This window comes from Cupressus sempervirens, chromosome 3, assembly GCF_028749045.1.
Source record: "Cupressus sempervirens isolate cs-2001-9-10 chromosome 3, ASM2874904v1, whole genome shotgun sequence".
Lineage (NCBI taxonomy): Eukaryota > Viridiplantae > Streptophyta > Pinopsida > Cupressales > Cupressaceae > Cupressus > Cupressus sempervirens.
The window spans coordinates 849,871,929-849,893,699 of NC_143120.1; positions in this window are offsets into that span (position 1 = coordinate 849,871,929).

Here is a 21,771-nt window from a genome sequence, read left to right on the forward strand (position 1 = left end):
TGCATTATCATTAGTATAGGGTGAATACAAAAGGTTCAGGAGGTGTTTTATTTCTTTTATGATAACATCTTTGATATTTCATTTATTATTATTATAAATAATTTTGGACTTGGCTGAATTGAATCTTATAACAAAAAAATATATTAGTTCTTATCATTTCAGTGAGTCTTTTTATCTTTTGTGTAGGGTGATTATGTTTTTGTAACCTATAAGGGTATTATTATAAATTACACATTAAGGAATTTATGTTTTTCAGATTAAGGAGGCTCATGGGTGGATTCCAATGTAAAAGGAAATCAAACTTGAAAAGTACAAGTATTAAGAGAAATATAGATTTCTTATATTGAATCACATTCATTAGTTTTGATGTTCAAATCAAATCACAATTTGTTTATCTTTACAAACATTATATTAGTTATATGCTTATGTTCATGAGCTTTAATTTTAGAATATTCAATAGACTATGCACGCACGCATGCACGCACACACACACAGACACACAGATATATATATATATATATATATATATATATATATATATATATATCATGTGTCATGTTAGGCATCTCATTTATAAGGATTATGAACAAATAGATATTTCCCTTGTTAGATCACAAAACATGAATAACTATGAAGGATTTAAATTAAATATTTGAATGAGTTTTTACATTTTGGAAATCAAATTTGTTTGAAGTACTTTGTCTATGAATAACTATATGAAAAAGGTTTGCTAGCTTTGTTAAAAAAGAGGGAAAGCAATGCCCCGAATTGTAAGTTCTAAATTATCGATAATTTCTCAATATTAGTGCACGACTATTCACACCTTTGATTGTTGATATTTTGGCACTATTCTCATTGACAAGTGCCACATAATTTATGTAATTACAAAATTTAATTCTTTTGAGTTGTTAATTATAGTGGCAAGTTGTATATAATACAATAAAATCAACACTGAAAAGGGTGACACTGGCTTTTTGAGATATATCTAATCCAATAACATTACTAAAATATAATATTGTAAACATAGAGAAGTTAAGGAATTTTCTTCTCTATCAAACAAATGATACAACAATGGACACTGGACACATTGAGATTCAAGGAGGGTAAGCTACCATGCACTGCTTGGGGGTTTTGGTTGACAAGACATTGAGATATGTAGAAGCATAGAAACGTATTAGAGAAAAAATGGACAAGAGGATAGATTCTTAAAAACTTAAATGGTTATCCAAGGTAGGTAGAATAACTATGCCAAAAGCCACATTGGTAGCAATCTTGATATGCTTGATGTCATGTGCCTCGTTATAAATGGGTAATTATATGGATATTGTAAAGTAAATGAGGATATTATTTTGGAAAGGAACATTTATCATGAATAATTATGTGTTAATAGTTGGAACAAATTCTCAAACAGTTGGAATATGGAGGAACATGTACATCAATTTAATCCTTCTTAGCTTTATTAGCATAGGACCTTAAATGCTATGATATTGCTATTACGATTTAACTGTGTGATTTTGAGTCAAACTCATTGACCCATGTTTCATGAGTAGTGATTTAACATGAATCCATCTTTCATGAGAATAAATGGAACACTTAGCACTCGTTGGATCTAGGTGATGCTCACAGGGGTGAAGCACCAAGACTTCCTGGGATGTCACCCATCTCAATACTACTCCAGCTTGAGCTCACTTAACTACAAAGTTTCCTCCATGGTTAAACCCAAATCTTACAACCCTATTTGCAAAACCTTCACCAAGTGTTGTGCCTTATGAACCATTCATTAGAAAGCCCCTTAAGCTCATCAAATGATAAGTAGGAGATAATTTTCGCAGCAACTCAAATTGTGATAATGCTATTAGGATTTAACTATGTGATTTTGAGTCAAACTCATTGACCCATGTTTCATGAGTAGTGATTCAACATGAATCCATCTCTCATGAGAATAAATGGAACACTTAGCACTCATTGGATCTTGGTGATACTCACAAGGGTGAAGCACCTGGACTTCCTTGGAGGTCACCCATCCCAATAGTACTCTGGCCTGAGTGCACTTAACTACAAAGTTGCCATTCTCATGAGAGATGGATTCATATTGAATCACTACTCATGAAACATGGGTCATTGAGTTTGGTTCAAAATCACACAGTTAAATCCTGATAGCAATATCACAATTTGACTTGCTATGGAAATTATCTCCTACTTATCACCTTAAATGCTTTTATCAAGTGACAAATATACGAAATTGGATAGGAATTGAACAAATCTACATTGAAAACATAACCCTTTCTTGGTGATATGATTGGTTGATATGGAACCATTTTTTCTAAACAAACCTTCTCACTGCTTCCTTCTATGCAAATATTCCCTTCTTATCAACATTGTCAAGGGCTTTAGTGAATGATTGGGTGGGTACTTTCTTTTGAAGAGCTAGTGGGTTAAGACCATATTTCTTGTTCAAGTAACACTCATGGGGTCAAAGAGGGTTTGAATCTCGATCCAACAAAAAATAGCTACATCAAAACCAAGTTTTAGGTGCAATGTTTTCTTGAAAATCCATCATGAACCACATCTCAAATGGGCCGTAATCTTAAATAGGCCTTGAGAGTTACATAATTTTGAAGAGGATCTGGAACATGGAACTTCATATTTAACTCCAACAAAATAATACTAGACCACACGGCATGGAGCACAAATGAGGGAAGTAAAGTGCTAGTTCGGGATGATTCTTGGGGAGGATACCCCATTATCAATCAATTGGTGAATTTAGAAAGGATAAATAACATACAACTTGAAAGATGTGGAAAAATATGTCCAAAACTACATTAAAATTCAAGAACCTAGCCTTGAAGGTATGTGGAAGTGGAAACAATTGGAAAGTCTAAGCTTGCATCAAGAAGACGTGGATAACCTAAATAAAATCCTAATAGATAAGATTTTTATTCTTGAACTTGGAAGTGATGAAATCATCTAGAATGGTACTAAGTTGGGGACGCACATTATGTGAAGGAAGGGTACAAGATAGTCTCCAATTAACATAATCAGACTAAATATCAACTACCTGTTCAATTATGTTGAAGCAAAGTGTGCTTGCCAAAAGAGAGTTTTTTTGTGGGCATTGTTATAAGGGAAAATCCTGACTGTGGACTAGTTTAAAAGGTTTGAGTTCCAAGGGTCATCAATATGTTTGTAATTGTAATAACCCCAATAAGTTATAACTTCTTCAAACACCAAAAATCTTTCTACTTCAGTTGTTTGACATTTCGTCAAACACTTTGCAAGCAAGCTCTGATACCACTATAATGGTCTTGCTCAAATCCGACTTTAAAATGTTGATTGAAGGCTCGAAGAATTTTGTCAAACACTTTGCATACAAGGGGTCATATGACTGATATAACTTTTCAGATTGCTGCAATGACTCTTGTTTTGATTTGCATCAAAGAGAATGCTTACAAAAAGACTCCAGATTGTCTAAACAATGACCTAATATGAATGTGCAACTAATTTTGACAATATTCAATACAAATATGTGACTTAACTACTTGCAATATGTAGCTACAGCAACTAGTAATTATGATAAATACTTTGGATGCACCCTAAGATGGCATAAATGCACTTACAACCAAGTGCCATTAATATAAACACTTAGTATCCAAATTATAACATTATTTATGCCAAAAAGAGAACTTACAGCCAATTGATATTTTGTCAAACAATTGGAATGCAAACTAATAAGCTGATCATCAACTCTAGGGTTGAAATATAAATAGTCTAAAAATTACAATGCTCTTTCAATTGCAAAATCCTAGCCTTCCTTTGATACTAATAATGCCAAATGGCAAACAAAGACAAGTACAATGTGAAATAATGAAGTGTTGAAGCTATATTTTGTACTCAGCTGAAACCCTACATTTCTCAGAAAATATGCCAAATGAGAAGTGAAGAACTTGATTGTAGATAGCTGTAATAATTTTCTACAATGCTGCCCCTTCTGCTTTGCTTCTTTCCGATCTGCTTTTTCCATTGGCTTTTTTCGGATTTGCTTTTTTCGTTTTTGCTTTTTCGAACTGCTTTTTCGGATTGATTTTTTCAGAGTTGCTTTTTCGGACTGCTTTTTCTGCCTGATTTTTTTGGGTTTGCTTTTTCGGTCTACTTTTTTCGGACTGCTTTTTTGGCCTGCTTTTTTCGGTTATGCTTTAAAATGGCTTCCTATAATTTCGGACCTGCTAGAAATGACCTCCAATAATTTCGGCCCTGCTAAAAATGCCTCCTGAAATGCTGAAAAATGGCCTTAGGCCCAATGATGCCCTAGCTGAAGTGACTGAAGTATCACCTCCAAATGTGCAACCCTTCAGAAGATATTTCACTTCCTCAGTTATGCAAATCCAAGGGAGTTTTCGTTCCCAAAGATCAACTGACTATCTGAAACCACTTGGCTCCACAATAAACTATGTGACTGAATCATAATTTGATGTCAAGAGAGAAATAAACAATTGGATGATTAGAATGAAGCTCGGGGTGCCTATTTATTTTTTTTCTCCACTTTCTCCAGAAACTTCTAGAACATTATTTTATTTTATATATTAAGTGACTTTATAAAAAATATTTTATAATTCAAGTCACTTTATTAAATTAATTAAATATAAAGTTACCTTTTAATATTTATTTATTTGTTAACTTTATAAATAATTAATTTAATACCACTTATTTATTTAATTAAAATAATTAATTAGTCATCCTCATAAAATATTCATTATTTTGGACAACCTAATTAATTAAATTAATTAAATCAAATTGCCTCCAAAATGGGGACATGACAGTAATGCACCCAGGGAACCCAAAATGACAAGGCTAAAAGATACCATGTTTGGTGGATAATTTTTTTTAAAATATGTTTTTCTTGCAAAGTATACTTAATCATAGATGTAATAATCCTAATAGTTTCCTTAACATTGTCCTTAAATGCATTTCTTAGTTTCCAAATTCAGGAGTTATGTTTACTCATCCAACTCAACAAGTATTTCTTAATTATTTCTCATTTAACTTTCCTTAAAATTTCCTTACTTAATTGAAGTCACCTATTAGTTTATGTCTACTTATGGTTTCTTTCTTGACTAAATATTCATCTCTATATTTGTTTCTTTGTGTCACTTTCGAATCTTAGATCTCATATAGGACTTAGCCTCTTCAAGTTAGGGTGTGATAACAAACACTTAGATAGGCTTTCCTAAATATTTGTTTATTAATTCCAAACAATATTTGTACAACTTTCATTTTCAAATTAGGAGCTAATGTCTCAAGCTTTATAAATCAAATGCATCTACTTAACATGCAATAAATATGCCTTAAATAGATTTAAACCATTAAATATTCATATTTAACAAATCATGTTCTATTCACTAATAACTTTGATCATTCATTTAACAAAATTGTAAAGAGCACAAGATTATTTTATTCATTGTACATAGTATATTTACCATCCTCTAAACAGAAGGGATATACAATGTTGTGACTTCATTATTACTTCACTAAATTTTCTAAAATAATATGATATGTTCACATATCCCTTCGATTTTCCTAGAGATACCATTTACCTTGTTACATAACTTTTCATTTCATGATACATACAAATGAACATGTACTTCCTTCAAGAGTTTAAATTATAATATTACATAGTTCTCTTCCAAGGAAATGCAATACAAGAAATTATCTTCAATAAGTACTCAACAAGGATCTACACAAGGCCATCCATAAGAACTCAAATAGTACCTCAAAAATATTTTACCACTCAACTGCATGGAGCCACAAATGATTCACTCTCTCGAGCTAGGAGATAAGACCATGATCCACATAGTTTCTAAGGTAGTCTAAGACTTGTACCTCGAAATCAAAAGCACAAAGATAACATAAAACCACATGAAATTGTAATGCCAAAATGAAGTCATAAAACAAATGGATTACTAGAGGAAAAACCACATGCAAGAGGTTTGACCATAACTAGGTGAGATCAACCTGCCAAGGAGCTAAACCATCTTGTAGCACCAAATGTCCCTACCCGTGTACTCCAACAGGGACATGTACGATGTGCCATAGTACATTTATGTAATGTTGGGATCAACCTACTAGGGAACTAGACAATCCTATAGCACACAATGTCCCTACCGAGTACTCCAACATTCACAATATCCAATTATCTTGATTAATGTGAATTCTCAAACCCCCATAACCCATTAATTTTATTAATACTTCTACTTGATTACAACTACTCACTTTCCAAGCCAGGCTACATAGGTCCCTAGTATTTAACACATAGGATCATCTAGAGGCTACTTCTAGGCCTCAACACTTATAGTGAGCCACTCACCTAGGGCATCTACCTACTCACAAATCAAATAACACAATCATAGAAGATTTTAGGGAACATCATTCCTAGAGTCCCATACCCCTGGTTTTAAAAAGCCCCTAACTTATCATGTAAGCATCACAACACATAAACAATTAGAAGGCACAAAGATTATAAGCACATGTCTTTACAAGAAATTTCAATGCTAAATATAGATTTTATGCATCACATGATAGTTTGACATGCCTCAACATGAAAACCTAAGTAAGAGGCCAAACTAATTGAAAACACCTAAACCAAGCTTATATAATTCTAAAACTTATAATCAAAACATGCAATACGTACAAGAAAAAATAAAATAAAAAACATGGAAGTTATCATAATAAAATATTATATGCTTCTAGTTACTAACAACCCTCTAATAGAAAATAACAATTCTCCAAAAATTAGCAGCTAAATACCATAGGAAAATACATAGCTATTTTCACAAAAAGGCACTCAAAACTTTTAAATGACTCAAGAAATTGAATGCACAGATATAATTAATCATGAGAACATATAAATAGATCTACATTTCATGAGATATATGAAGAAATCAATAATTCTTATCTATACCTCAAGTTGTACGAAGATTCAATGAAGCAGGAGCAAGGAGACAAAAAGAGGAAAATAAATCCAACTTGAGATGCATCATTCAAATCCTCTCCACTTAAAAAAATATCCATAGAAGAAGAAATTACATAGTAATAAATCCCCCTCTCAACCCTTTTAATTCTCATATATGAATCTCTCCCCAAAGGGAACGAAACTTACAAATCCCTAAAGTATTATACTCACAAACTCTGCCTCACATATCATTAATTTTCTTTATAAAATATATCCATGAAAGGTACAACCAAAGTCTTCTCTTCCTTTCAGCCATCCTCCCCATCATAATTACATTTTATGCCACATATATATGTTCCTAAATAGCTTTCATACCCCTTTAGGTGTAAAGGCATTGCCCTTTTAAATAAAAGTAATTCTAAAATACGAAATTGTGGTATATAATGAATAAATGATCTAAATACCCTATCTTGTGTTGTATTACCCATTTTGTTATTCCCATCATTGTATTTATGTTATGGTCTCATATTCTTCCACACAAGTAACACATATTACCTTGTGTTCTTGAATGCATGTTATAACCATCCTTTGTATGTTAGGGAATTTACTCCTCTTTTAAATACTTATGATTTTTATTTTGCCCCTTTTATTTTCTTTACTTTTATATTCTATTAAATTCCTCTTTATACCTAAATTTGTAAATAAATTACTCACATACAATTTATAACATACACAAATACTCAAATACGTTTACTATGTAACGTTCTATTTTTATATAGGTTTTTATGTGTGCACCCATATATGCTTATATAAATATACCAAAAAAATATAATAGACAATTTACATGAAAATACAAATATTGAGATCATGAAAACATAATTCTAAACACTACAATCCACCTATTAGACCAAAGGAAATAATAGAAACATAATCCCTAGACTAGGCGACTTACTTCCTATTAGGTTTCTAAGGATATAAGGATGCCTATATCGATAATGGTTCCATCTCTATTTTAACAACAATTGGTTTTAGGATCTTGAGGCACTCTTTTTCCTATGTAGATGGATGGAATCAATATCTTGTACCTGCATTGACCTACATCACCGACCAACAAGATACAATACATATGTATATTTACAAATAGTGGTAGACAAGGAAGGATGAGTGTGACATTGTGCATATTTTCCATAGGAGAGACTGCGACTACCTTCCCTCATCAAAAGACATGCCAAGAAGAGTAAACATGCATTTATACATAAAACACAATGCGTTAGTGGGTCTATATTAAAACCAAATCATACACATGAATTAAAAGAAACCGTAAATAATATGTCCAACTGAGGTATTGAAAGCATGATTCTAAATTATAATTCTAAGCAACCTATAAAGCATAATCCAAGGTATAGATTAAATAGTAAAGCATGTACTCAATTTCTTAAGAGCATTATATAAAGGTTGATCAAATATCTAATGCATATCAAGTTGTAGATATTTTAAGCAAGCTATACATAGACTTGCGAGGATGTGTATGATAACGATAGAAATGTTTCTAAACATTTTTATATCATAAGCATCTAGCTGATTTTACTTCCCTTAGTAGGTTGTCTACTGGACAAGCATCATTGTTCTTGAATTTCTAGTAAAACTAGTTCGATGTTATTTTATTGTTTGTCATACCCAAAAATCAAGGAAAAACAAGCTAGTAATTTTGTTTTAAATAAGGCTATAATTGAGTTGTACACAGACTAACATTAAAAGATTCGCAACAAGGTTTAATGATAAAATATTTTTTTACAAGTTTCCAAGGTTGCATGACTAGGTTACAATGTGTTCAGGTTATGGATTTTCAGTTAATATTTACAATCTAGTTGATAGTTTGATGATGAGGATATTGTGCATCAAATAGTTTTGTTTTTTCCTATCTAGGTTTATCATACCATCAAATTTAACTAAACATTTTACCTAATATACACTTATCATTTATGAAGACATTCCTTTTTGCTTCAATCTTCAAAACCCTAATGTCTCTAAAACTAGAGAGTGGGTGAACACCCACTAAGTTGTCTAAAGCCCTCTAAAAAGACCTCTAAATCCCTACTCACTTGTAATAAGTTTTAAATTGAATCCTTGTTCTTGGCCATCATTCGTGTCTTCTCTCATAAACGCAAGCTTGGACAAGTGTGTATGGAAAGGTAAATTCATGTGACTTCTCCATTTTCGCAACTTTTAGAAAATGGCTTATTTGGAGGGTAACTAAAGTTTCTTAAATCTACTAGTAGTGAAAAATAGGACCCCAAATCATAGTACTTCCATATGGGCACTTAATTTCCACTAAGTTGACCTCCTAAGACCACTTTTTAGCCCTCAAAAGTGCAACTAAAATTTGAATTCCAACTTCTATTTTGTGGGACATTAGTTAATGCCTCTTAACAAATGTGATTAGCTAAGGCACTCAATTAAGTTTAGTTTTAGGCTAAGTGTTTTTTGCCAAAACCTAAATTGACATCTCATTTACATATGAACATTACAAGTGTAAAGTGACACCATAAAAATACATTATAAATTACAAGTGACATGTCACTAATTACAAAATAAATTAATCTACTACACACATGCACTAGACAACAAAATGGCAAGAGAAGGCAAGGAACAAAGATTTCATTAATGGAAAGGAAAAGTTGCAAGGCATAATGTCACTACAAAATACAAGCAAAGAAGAACACTGGAAAACATATTTATAGTTTGTCTTTATAGAGTTCAAGAATAACTTTGATGTTTACATGGAGTTCAAACCCCAACCACATGGAGTTGAGTTGCAAAGGAGAGCAATAACTAAGAATAAAAAATAAATCTGATCATGAAGTGCAATATGATGTTGGAAGTGACAGGAAGAGACCAAAACAAGTGCACCCAGCTGCAAGAGATCAAATCACTAAAATTTGATTAGAGACATGGAATGCATTCATGTTAAGTAAAAAGGCCTGAGAAGTTGCTTGATATTGGAAAAATGGCCTTGATAGTGTGTCACAAAGAAAAAATGCAGGGAAGGATAACAGAACATGTTATCCACCCGCAACATGCAAGGTTGACCATGAGGGGAACTCTGACTTTCTTGAAATTGAATTTTGGTCATCAATGAAGATCTTCCCCTTGAGAAGGATGACCGAGATGTTGTAGCAATCTCCCCAATGATAGATTAAGTGACAGTCGTCGATGTAGATCTTCTATTTGAAATAGACGGCTAAGATGCAAAGAGGAGATCCCAGAGATGCGCTAAATCCAATGATTGTCATGCAATTATAAGCTTCAAGCCTTGTGAAGACTCTGCAACATGAAGAAATGTCCAAATGGGGACATGTGGCAACATCACACACTTCAGGGAGGATGGGAAGATGTATCGCAAAAATGCAAGATCCCTTGATATGTTTTGATGTTTGGCAGAATGGACGGCGATCTTTTAATCTTTCATTAAATCTCCACCATCGATTTGTGCATGTGCATATTTGATTGACTTAAGCACCGAAGATGGGAACCTTCACCACATGGTGCAATTTTGGACTTTGGAGCCCTATAGAGACTTCACAACATGAAGAAATGGCAGAATGGTGACACGTGGCAACATCTCTCATTTTTGCAAAATGAGAAGACCATCTGCTTAAAACATGTGGTCTATAAGGTCCTCTATCACATAGTGCAATTTTGGGTTTCAGAGCCTTGAGGAAGCATTGTAGTGTGAGGAAACACTAGAGTGGTGACCCTTGGAAGCATCTCGCCCTTCAGGAAGATGATCATATAGCTCACAAAAATATGAGAGCTATCAAATCTCATAGCCAAAGTCAACTTGACCAAGAACAAACCGAGCTAACTCATGGAAAGAAGAAATTGCAACCAACATGAAATGCTAGCTGCCAACCTTAGCACAATGTTACCCCACTGCAAAAAACCTAGCCCATTGAAAGTTTCTCTTATCGGATATCAATGATGGGTTGAACGGGAGGCAAAAATGGCCAACATTCTTAAAAATTGTTGACACAAAATTTTGCACCCTTGCTTGAGGTATGATTCTCAAGCAACCATGTGTAACATGGAAACAACCTCCAAGTGTGGGACTTGCACTTTGAGGTCGAATCTCTAGAGAAGGTCATCTTCCTTATAACCAGGATGCACCTACAGTACCACTTGAGAGGAAAAGGGAGAGAAAATGCATGAAATTAAAATAATGAAGGGAAAGGGGGTAATGCACCAAGATTGAAATATGGTGACAACTTTTCCTATGACTGCACAAAACATCAATGAAACACTTCAAAATACACTAATCTTGACTCTTCTATTTCTCATGGAACCACATGCAGGTTTGGAGCTGATTGAAGTGATGAAAGGAAAGATATTTCACTATGCAACAACTGCTAGCGGACTTAACACAATATGTTAATCAATAAAAGTAGAAAATAAACATTCACCACAAGGCACATACATGCACTAGACAACAATATGACAAGAGAAGGTAAGGAACATAGATTTCATTAATGGGAAGGAAAAGTTGCAAAGCATAATGTCACTGCAAAATACAAGTAGAAGAACCCTGGAAAACATATTTATAACTTGCCTTTCTAGAGTTTAGGCATAACTCTAATGTTTACATTGAGTTCAAACCTCAACCAAGTGGAATTGATTTGCAGAAGAGAGAAATAACTGAGAATTAGAAAGAAATATGATCATGAAGTGAAATCTAATGCTAGAAGTGATAGGAAGAGACCAAAATAAGTGCACTTAGCCACAAGGGATCAAATCATTGAAACTTGAACATTTCATGCATTAAAGAGGCATGGAGTGCACTACTATCATGCAAAACAAGCCCTGAGAAGTCACTCGACATTGAAGAACTAGCCCTAACGGTGTGCCACAAATAAAACTGTCATGAAGGATAACGTGATGTGTTATCCGCCCGCAACATGCAGGGTAGACCATGGGGGGGAATCTGACTTTTCCAAAATTGAATGTTGGTCATCAATGAAGATCTTTCGATTGCAAAAGATGACTAAGATGCTGCAGGAATCTCCCCAATGAGAGATTAAGTCATTGCCACTGATGTAGATCTTTTATTTGAAATGGACGACAGAGATACAGAGGAGATCCCAAAGATGCACCAAATCTAATGGTCGTCATGCAATTCTAGGCTTGAGAGCCTTGTGGAGACTCTACAACATGAAGAAATGCCAAAATGGTGATGCGCGAAAACATCACGCACTTTTAGGAGGATGGGAAGATGTATCACAAAATTACCAGATTTGTCAATATGTTTTGTTGTTTGGCAGAATGGATGGCGATCATTTAATCTTTCATTGAATCTATGCCATTGATTTGTGCATCTACATAATGGTTTGACATAAGCACCAGAGATAGGACCCTCTGCCACAAGGCACAATTCCAAACTTCAGATCCTTGTGGAGCCTTCACAACATGAAGAAATGTTGAAAAGGTGACGCGTGGTAGCATCTCACATTTTCATGAAATGAGAAGACTATCTCATGAAAAAATGTGGGGCATTAGATCCTTTTCCATGTGGCACAATTCTGGGTTTTGGAGCCTTGAGGAAGCACTATAGCATGAGGAAATGCTAGAACGACGATGCTTGGAAGCATCTTGCACTTTCAGGAAGATGGCGAGATAGCTCACAAAAACATGAGAGCTATCAGATCTCATAGCTAGAGTCAACCCAACCAAGAACAAACTAAACTAACTTGACAAAAGAAGAAATTGTAGCCAACACAAAATGTTAGCTGCCAACCTTAGTGCGACATTACCCCCATTGTAAAGAACCTAGTCCATTGAAGGTTTCTCTAATCAAATTGGCAAAAATGGACAACTTTATTGACAATTCAACGAGATGGTTGCTTGCTAAGCATGGATCAGTGGCCTTAAGCAATCCATTGGGCATGAAGTGACCAAAAGAACAACACATTGTCCAACCTAAAACTTCACAAAATTTGTCTTTACAACTAGAAAAATTACAAAAAAAATCTATATCTAGGAGGGAATAGTTGTGCTTGTGCACTTCATGAAAAGCAAGAAACATCTAACCTACTATGTATGAAAAATTACAAAACCAAAAATCAAACAAAGCCATTAACTAGCTTGTCGAAATAGTTGGCCTTCCTCACAAGCTAGTTTCTTCTTTCATGCACATGGGGCATGTAGATAGATCAGCAAGTATGACAAGCATACTACTGCATGGAATATCTCCTTGTCAATGCTAAAAACAATGAAGCTTTCCTTCACTATGGCATTGCCTTGTTGAGCAAGACATGCTCGCTCTTCCTTGTGATAATCTTCCTCATGCTCTGGAATGAGAATGACTATGGGAAACTTGCATTGTTGTAGAGATAGATTTCTAATTAGGCATCCTCTTGATGACACTAAGTCTAAAGAATCATCCTTGACCACGTTGTGCTCTACAACATCCAAATCCTTATGGCCAACAAGGGTTGGCTCTGATGTTATGGTTGGTGGTGTGTGTGTTTCTTCATGTTGCGGGTACAACATATGTTCCTCCTCTAGTCCATGTGAATCCTTGCAAACAAGGTGTTGCACCTCCTTGCACTTGTGTAGGCTCTTGTGATGTGGAAGAAAGAGCAGGATGTGTCTCCTTTGATGTCTCTATAGTAGTAGACAACATGCTCATCAACTCTTTTGTAATCAAGAATTGAAACTCTTTCCTACATCTCTCCTTTTGTGCAACCAACTCCCTTGCAAGAAATGTCTCATGCTCTCTTAGATGGAAAACCATTTTGCAAGCTCTACCTCAAACTGCCTTCTATGTGCTTCTAGCTATTGCAACAACATTTCTCCCTCTAGAGTATGTGTTGGCTCATGAGCAGTAATTTGTACCTCTTATACTTGGGGCAGCCTAGGCAATGTTTATTTCTCCACCATATCATGGGAGACCTCTTGCTACAACACATGGTTTGACTTTTCTTCCTTTTCTAGCAAGCCCTTAAGTTTCATCCTAGGCTAAAAAGCTGAATTTTGTTCCTCGAGAATATGAAAAACCTCATTGTTATTTTCCTCTTTAACCCTTGTTGTAACACATGCTTTTCAATTTGCAGCTTCTCTTGTGTTATCTCTGATGTGGGAAAAGGCATGTTCACTTCATCAACAATGAAGAAGGGACAATAATCATGTGTGGGCTCACCATCATCAACATGTGGGGGTGTTTGAAGTGTAGGCTAAGACTCGAGGCAACTTGAAGTAGAAATCTAGGGAGGGATGCTTTGTCTAAAGCTAGCAAATTTCCTCCTTGGAGGCTCTTGCACTTCAGCTCTCTACATTTGGGAAAGCTTGAGCCTTGCCTCCTCAATTTTGTTTTGTTTTAGTTCTTCCTCTTGCTGCACCTTTTGAAGGGTCTGGTGAGTTTCATTAAAAATTTCAAATGCTTTAAACACCATGCTGCAAACATGAGGGTAATTCTCCCACATGTCCTTGTCATCCTACAACACCTTAATCTAAGAATTCATAAGGAGCATAACAAAAGAAAAATTCCCATAATTTTCATCCAAGTATGAATTTTCAACATAGTTAAAAAGCTTAGAAAGTTCAACAAACCTGGATCCCAAACCATCAGCATGATCGTGAAGCTTAAAAATATTTGAATTGAGATCTAACTTCATCTTTTTCTTCTATTGCTTCTGGAATTCTCAGACTATGATGAACTTGGAGGGGGAATTTTTAAATATTCATGGCCATATATGACATGATGGGGTTGAGTAAAATCAACCTTTTGGTGATCTAGGTAATCGGGTTGGTCATAACCAAGCTATGGCTAATATAGAGTATGGGAGGGCTGAGGAATGGCATTTTCATGATATGGGGGAAAGTGGGAGTCATCTCTATGAAGGGAAACCATGATAAAGCATGTAAAAAAGCACCTCATAGAAATCATAAGGAAACATAGAAAATCAAAAACATACCAGTACTTCATCTATTGAAACTGGTAGATGCATAGAGTCACCATGGTGTTGAATAAATGCCTCCAAAGGCTGATTTCATTGAGAATTAAACACAAATCCTCAATGGATGGATCTTCAAAATAGATGACCAACGAACTTATGTAGTTGAATCTGTCCCACCAGGTGTGCACAAAATTATGGTATGACCGGTGGAGGTTCTGGAAACTTGATTTGAATCTTTTAATGATTGTCCCACCGAGCGTACCAAAAATTATTGCCACAAAAGTATACACCCTTTCTTGAGGTATGACCCTCAAGCAACCTTCTGTAACATGGAAATAACCTCCAAGTATGGGACTTGCACTTTGAGGTTGAATATCCAGAGAAGACCGACTTCCTTAAAATCAAGATGCACCTACATGACCACTTGAGAGGAAAAGGGAGAGAGAATGCATGAAATTAAAATGGTTAAGAGAAAGGGGGTGATGCACCAAGATTGAAATATAGTTACAAATCCACCTATGACTACACAAAATGTCGATGAAGCACTCAAAAATATTGTAATCTTGACTTTATTCTATTTTTTAAGGAACCACATGCATGTTTGGAGCTAATTGAAGTATTAAAAGGAAAGATATTTCACTATGCAGCAACTACTAGCATACTTAACACAACTTATTAATCAAGAAAAGAAGAAAAGAAACATTCACCACAAGGCACATACATGCACTAGACAAAAAAATGGTAAGACAAGGTAAGGACCATAGATTTCATTAATGGAAACACAAAGTTGCAAGGCATAATGCCGATGCAAAATAGAAGTAGAGAAGAACCCTAAAAAATATATTAACAACTTGCCTTTATAAAGTTTAGGCATAACTCTGATGTTTACATTGAGTTCAAACCCCAACCAGGTGGGGTTGAGTTGCAGAGGAGAGCAATAACTGAGAATCATAAAGAAATATGATCACAAAGTGCAATTTGATGGTGGAAGTGATAGGAAGAGACAAAAACAAGTGCACCTAGCTTCAAGAGATCAAATCACTGAAATTTGATCATTTCATGTATTAAAGAGGCATGAAGTGCATTGGTGTTGTGCAAACAAGGCCTAAGAAGTCGTTCAACATTGAAGAATTGGCCTTGATGGTGTGCCACATAGAAAAAATGTGGAGAAGGATAATAGAATGTGTTATCCACCTGCAACATGCAGGGTTGATTGCAAGGGGGAATCTAACTTTCCCAAAATTGAGTGTTGGTCATTGATGAAGATCTTCCCCTTGACAAGGATGGCTGAGATGTCGCCGAAATCTCCCCAATGAGAGATTAAGTCACAATCATCTATGTAGATCTTCTATTTGAAACAAACGACTAATTTGTAGAGAGGAGATCCCAGAGATGCACCAAATCCAATGGTCATCATGCAATTCTCAAATTGAGAGCCTCGTGGAGATTCCATAGCATAAAGAAATGTCAGAATGGTGATATGCAACTTCACCATGCACTTTCGAGAGAATGGGCAAATGTATCACAAAAATGTGAGTTGTCGATATGTTTTGGTGTTTGGCAGAATTAAGGACAATCTTTTAAGCTTTTGTTGAATATTTGTCGTCAATCTACCCATCTACATATTGGATTGACATAAGTGTCAGAGATGAGACCCTCCTCAACGTGGTGCAATTTTAGACTTTAGAGACTTGTGGAGACTTCACAACATGAAGAAATGTTAGAATGGCAATGCATGGTAGCATCTCACATTTTGTGAAATAAGAAGACCATCAAATGAAAACATGTGGGTCATTAGATCCTCTACCATGTGGCACAATTCTTAGTTCTAGAACCCTAAGGAAGCACTGTAACATGAGGAAACATCAGAATAGCAACGCGTGGAAGCATCTTGTGCTTTTCGTAACATGGACATATAGCTCATGAAAATACAAGAGATGTTAGATGTCATAGCCAGAGTCAACCCGACCAAGAACAAATTGAGCTAACTCAAAAAAAGAAGAAACTGTAGCCAACATGAAATATAGGCCGCCAACCTTAGCGCAATGTTACCCCACTGCAAAGAACCTAGCCCATTGAAGGTTTCTTTGATCAAATGTTAGTGATGGGCTGAATGGAGAGGGAAAATGGCCAACATTATTGGTGACTCAATGGGATGCTTGCCTACTAAGCATGGATCACTGGCCTTAAGCAATCCATTGGGCATGGAATCAACAAAAGAACAACACAATGTCCCACCTATAACTTCACAAAATTTGCCTCTATAACCAACAAAATTACAAAAAATACTATATCTAGGAGGGAACAATTGTGCTCAATAATTTCTTGGAAAGCAAGAAATATCTAACCTACTATGTACAAAAATTTACAAAACTAAAAATCAAACGAATCCATTAACAAGTTTTTTGAAATAGTTGCCCTTCCTCACAAGTTGGTTTCATCTTTCATGTACACGGGCAACTAGACAAATTAGCGAGTATGATAGCCATACTTCTGCATGGAATATCTCCTTCCCAATGCTAAAAATAATGAAGCTTTCCAACACTGGGGCATTATCTTATTGAGCAAGACATTCTTTCTCTTGCTTGTGCTAATCTTCCTCATGCTCTGGAATGAGCATGAACGGGGACAACTTGCATTGTTGCAAAGCTAGATGCCTAATTCGGCATCCTCTTGATGGCACTAGGTCCAAGGAATCATCCTTGTCCACGTTATGCTCTGCAACCTCCAAATCCTTTTGGACAACAAGGTTTGGCTATGACGTTATGGTTGGTGGTGTGTGTGTTTCTTCATGTTGCAGCTGCAACATATGCTCCTCCTCTAGCTCATGTGAATCATTGCAAAGAAGGGGTTACACCTCCTGCACTTGTGTAGGATGTTGTGATGTGGAAGAAAGAGTAGGCTATGTCTCCTTTAATGTCTCTATTTTAGTAGACAACATGCTCATAACCTCTTTCTTAATTAAGAGTTGAAACTCTTTCCTACATCCCTACTTTTTATGCAACCAACTCCTTTGCAAGAATTTCCTCATGATCTCTTTGTAGGGCCTCCAACCTTTTTGCAAGATCTGCCTCAAACTACCTTCATTGTGCTTCTAGCTACTACTGTAATATTTCTCCCTCTAGAATATGTGTTGGCTCATGAGTAGCAATTTGTACCTCTTGTACTTGGGGTAGCCTAGGCAATGTTTATTTCTCCACCATATCATGGCAGACCTTCTACTGCAACACATGGTCTAGCTTTTCTTCCTTTTATAGCAAGCCCTTAGGTTCCACTATAGGCTCAAAAGCTAAATTTCATTCCTCAAGAATAAGAACAACCTCATTGTTCTTTTCTTCCTTGACCCCTTGTTGCGGTACATGCTTTTCAATTTGTAGCTTCCATCATGTTATCTCTGATGTGGGAAAAGGCGTGTTCACTTTATCAACAATGAAGAAGGGACAAAAATCATGTTTGGGCTCACTATCATTACCATGTGGGGGTGTTTGAAGTAAAGGTTAAGACTTAGGGAAGCTTGAAGTAGAAATCTGGGGAGAGCTACATTGTCTGAAGCTATCAAACTTCCTCCTTGGAGGCTCTTGTACTTCATCTCTCTAGTCTTAGGCAAGCTTGAGCCTTGCCTCCTCAAATTTTTTCTATTTTAGATCTTCCTCCTACTACACCTTTTGAAGGGCCTAGTGAGCTTCAATGAAAATGTCAAATTCTTCAGGTGCCATGACACAAACATGAGGTTCATTCTCCCACATCCCCTTGTCATCCTGCATCTCCTTAATCCAAGAATTCATAAGGAGCATAACAAACAAAAAATTGATTTTCAACATAGTTAAAATCTTTAGAAAGTTCAACAAATTTAGATCCCAAACCATCAACATGATCCCAAAGCTCAAAAATCTATGAATTGAGGTATGACTTCATCTTTTTCTCCTGCTTCCCCTAGAACTCTTGGATTGTGATGAACTTGGAGGGGAAATTTTCACATATTCATGGCCATAGATGATGTGATGGGTTGGAGTAAAATCCTCCTCCTCGTGATCTAGATAATTAGGCTAGTCATAGCCAAGTTGTGGCTGAGATAGAGAATGGGAGGGCTGAGGAATAGCCTTTGCATGATATGGGGGAAAGTGGGAGGCATCTCTATGAAAGGGATCAATGATAAAGAATTTTAACAAGTACCTTTATAGAAATCCTGAGGAAACATAAAAAATAAAAAACATACCAACACTTGGTCTGTTGAAATTGGTAGATGCATAGAGTTGCCATGGTGTTGACTAAATGCCTCAAAAGGCTTATTTTACTTAGAATAACACCCAAATTCTCAATGGATGGATCTTCAAACTAGCTAACTAGCAGACTTATGTAGATAAATATGTTTCACTGAGTGTGCCAAAAACTATGGTATGCCTAATAGAAGATCTGGAAAGTTGATTTGAATCTTTTAATGATTGTCCCATCGAGCATGCCAAAAACTATTGACACAAAAGTCTGCACACCTTGTGTAACATGGAAACAACCTCCATGTGTGGGACTTGTGCTTTGAGGTTGAATCTCTAGAGAAGGTTGGGTTTATCACTATCAAGGTGCACCTAAACTATAGTTTGAGAGGAAAAGTGAGAAGGATAATAGAAATTAAATGCAGAAAGGGAAAGGGAGGTGATGCACTAAGACTGAGCTATGGTTACAAATCTTCTTAGAACTGCACAAAATATCAATGAAACACTCAAAATACACTAATCTTAACTCTATTCTACTTACCAAGAGACCAAATGTAGGTTTGGAGCTAATTGAAGTGGTGAAAGGAAAGATATTTCACTATGTAGCAACTGCTAGCAAACTTAATAAAACAATTAAATCAAAAAAAATAGAAATGAAACCCTTACTACAAGGCAATAAACATGCACAAGTTAATGAATGACAAGATAGGCAAGAAACAAAGATTTCATTAATGGAAGACAAAAATTCCAGAGCAGAATGCTGCTGCAAAATACAAATAGAGAAGAACCCTTCAGAGCATATTTACAACTTTCCTTTATAGAGTTGAAGCATAACTCTAGTGTTTACATTGAGTTGAAACCCCAACTAGGTGGAGTTGAGTTGTAGAGAAGAGCAATAACTGAGAGTCTGAATGAAATATTATCATGAAGTGCAATCTACCCATGAAGTGATAGGAAGAAACCCAAATCAATGCACCTAGTCATAAAAGAGATCCAATCACCATAGATTTGATCATTTCATGCATAAAAGAGACCTAGGTTACATTGGTGTAGTGAAAAAAAGGCCCGAGAAGTTGCTAAAAAATGAAGAAAGGGCCCTACTAGCTTGCCATGGTAGAAAAAACCATGGGGAGGGATACCAAGACATGTTATCTACCTACAACATGCAAGGTTGACTGTGGGGTGAATCTTATTTTTCCAAAGTTGAATGTTGGTCATTGATGAAAATCTTACCCTTGAGAAGGATGACTGAGATGCCACATGAATTTACCCAATGAGAGATTAAGTCACAGCTCTCGATGTAGATCTTCTATTTGAAACAGACAATTGAGATGCAAAGAGACCACACAGATGTGCCAAATCCAATAGTCATGGCACAATTCCAAACTTCAGAGCCTTATGGAGACTTTGCAACCTGAAGAAACACTATAATGACAATGTGTGGTAGCATCTTGCATTTTTGTGAAATAAGAAGACCATCTCATGAACACATGTGGGCTATTTATGTAGATCTTCTTTATTTCTAGTGGATAGTTGAGATGTAGCGAAGAGATTCCAAGATGAGTCAGATCCAATAGTTATTGTGTAACTCTAGGCTTCAAATCCTTAAAGGAACAAGGAAGCATGAGGAAACACTAGAATGGTGACACGTGGTAGCATCTCACACTTTTGAGAAGATGAGCAAATAACTCACAAAAACATGAGAGTCGTCAAAACTCATAGCATGAGTTAGCCTGACCAATAGCAAACTGAGCCAATGTGAAATGTTAGCTGCCAACTTTGTGATGTTAACCCTCTACAAAGAAAAAATCCCATTGAATATCTCTCTAATTGGATATGAGTGATGGGATGAATGGGGGGAAAAAATAGCCAATGAAATCAAGGTGGCATTTTGCATTACCAAATGACAGTTTATCCCTTTTTCAAACATAGCAACTAATAAACCAAGAGAGTCTATGTGGAAAATTGTGGATTCTATCACCCTCAATACTTATTTGGGAATTGTGGAAGGAAAGAAATAGGAGAATCTTCCAAGAAAAGGACATGGACATAGTTTTTTTATTAAGTAAAATAGAAATAGTAATATTAGAAATAGTGAATTAAAGATTCTCAGTTCAATATTCTTCCAGAAAGTTGCATATGGTCTTCACCAATCAGTGGTTGACACAAGTTAAACTTTGATGGGGCCTCTAGAGGAAACCCGAACCCATTAGGTGTTAGATGCACCATTCACTCTAGAAAAAAAGAGATTATAGCAAGGTTAACAGTACCAATTCAAAGCCTTGCTAACAAGAGTATCCCTATGCTTATTATGATGTCCCCTTCTACTAGGTTAGTTTAGAATGATCCTAGATTGAAAATAGAGTCTTGTAGAATTCAATTCTTAATCAGATTTAAAACGAACTTGTATTATCACACAATTTTTTTGATAGTTATAGATAACACTCATATTCCCATATATCAGATCTTGTAATGGACGATAGATTTACAACCACTCATGTTTGGACACAATCTATATGTGATGCAGGAGCATCCAGAGGAATAAGGGAAATCCTGTGTCACCCAAAAAAATGTACTTAGACTTAGTTTTTGTTTCATTTGTTTTCATTTCTGGATACCCATTTGGGTCAAATAAAGGTTCCAACTCTCATAGTTCCACTATTAG